Genomic DNA, 2,230 nt, shown 5'->3' on the forward strand with positions numbered 1-2,230 from the left:
AGGGAGAACAATGTGGAACAAAACTCAAAATCATTTGGGAAAAAAAAAAAAAAAAAAGCGGGGACCAGCTTTGCTGGCCGGATAGAGCCTGGTGGAACCACTGAGACCATGGCCCCTAGCTGCCCTTCAGGTCTGGAACTGAACCCACACCTATGACCTCCAGCCAAACAATAGACAGGCATATAAGTCAAACATTTACCTGAGGTAGATACACTCCTTGGAGAGAACAAGTATGGGAGAAAGAAGGGCTGCTTATGCACAGGGAGAGAGTTCAGGGGGCAGGAGTGCATGGAGGGATGGACACAGGGAAGATGTAACTATCAGGAGGAAGTGGGAAGGGAGATGTTGCATTGTGGTAAATTGTGGTCAATGGCATGAGACAAACTGTATGTGAACTGGTTTATGGAAAGTGTATTTGCTCTGTAAATTTTCACCCAAATCACAATAAAAAGAAAAAGAAAAAAAGAATAATGTGGCATCTGCAAAACACTGCATAACATGGATAAACTTGGAGGACACTCTGCTGAGTGAAATAAGTCAATCACAAAAGGACAAATAGAGTATTAGTTCATTATTGTAAAAAGTCAAGGAAAGGTTTCTATATGGAAGGAAACTTTCTTTGTTGGTTACCAGGGCTGGGAGGAGAGGGAAGGGAACATTGCTAAAATGAAAAAGAAAAAGAAGAGAGAGAGAGATTTGCAGAGTGGGAGATGCCACCATGATCTGGCAAAGGTGTGCCCCTTATGTGCCCTGGATCATGCCCAGGCTCAGGGCATGCTCAGGTAGGGACAGGAGAGGCTGCTTGAGTGGTGGAAGGGAATTCCTCCCCTCTCTCATGGTGCCAAGAGTTAAGCCTGGTAAAGGAGGGGGGATTAGTGTGATGGGGCAGGTAAGCCTGTCTTTCCAGATTTGGGCAAACTCTGTCATCAGTACCCACTGTTCTGTGCTCCCCACCAACACCCCCAGTTTGGTTTCTGAGGTGAGGAGGGAAGGTGGGGGGTGCTATGTAGTCACCTCCACTGGGCAACCCAGGGGTCCTTGGGTCAGGGGTCAGAAAGGAAGAACAAGCTGCCCAGAGGCCCAGGGTCAGGAGAGGAATGAGGCACCAGCCCCACACAGTCTGATGCTCCTTCCTGGTTTCTGCCTTCTGGGCCCTCTCTCCATTCCTGAGTCTGAGTCAAGGGCTGGAAGATGTTCCCACTGGTCTAGCCGAGCCCCTCAGTTTGGGTTGGAGCCTGGACATGACTCACTTTGTCCACACAACAGCCCTGCAGGCAGGAACTATTAACACCCCATTTTATAGATAAAGAAAATGAGGCGGACTGGAGGCTTGTTTGAGTTTACACAGACCTCATGGTGTGCTAAAGGAGCTCTGGTGGCATAGTGAATAAGGCATCTAGGTGTAACCGGAAGGACAGCGGTTCAAACCCACCAGCCGCTCTATGGAAGGAAGATGGGGTGATCTTCTTCCATAAAGATTTACAGCCTCGGAAACCCAGTGGGGGGTCGTTATGGGTCGGAACCAACTCAGTGGCAGTGAGTGTGGTTCTTTTGAAGTGGTGTGCTCACTTGGCTTGTATTAACGCAGGGATGGTAGATGGTTAAATTTTCAGGGATTTTATGAGCCAGGATCTCCTTGGTGGCTTGAAACTAACTGTGATGAGACTATTTACACCACAGCAATTGGCAAATGATACAAACCAGAGTTTGTTTGTTTGTTTTCCCAGAGAGTCAGTTGTTAAAGCTTTACCTGCTCACCTAGGCTAGAGGCCATGGATTTTATTAGTGTCTCAGAAGGGTCCCTAGCATGGAAAGTTTAAGAGTTTAGCAAGACTTTTCTCCCTTGTCTCAGGACCTGTGACAAATCTGAACCCATCTGACTCCAAAGCCAAAGAAATTTCTTCCTTCCCTCAAATTGCCAAGGGTTAGCTTCTCTTTCTGTTCCACCATGATAACTTCTAGTTCAGGGCAAGAAACTGGACAGGGAAGTGGTACTACAGGGTGCATAGCCCCTGTCCTCACTATCCTGCATCCGGATACTACAATCAATTCCATAAATATTTACAAGGTACCTCAACCTCCTGAGTCTGTTTTCTCAGCTGTGAAATGGGGCTCTTCCACCTGACAGCTTCCATCTACCCATCCAACCATTCATCCACCCACCCACCCACCCATCCATCCATCCATCCATCCATTCATCCATGCATTCAGTTATCAAATGATTGGTGAA

This window comes from Orycteropus afer, unplaced genomic scaffold, assembly GCF_000298275.1.
Source record: "Orycteropus afer afer isolate SDZICR_OR568_19922 unplaced genomic scaffold, OryAfe1.0 scaffold00288, whole genome shotgun sequence".
NCBI classification, from domain to species: domain Eukaryota; kingdom Metazoa; phylum Chordata; class Mammalia; order Tubulidentata; family Orycteropodidae; genus Orycteropus; species Orycteropus afer.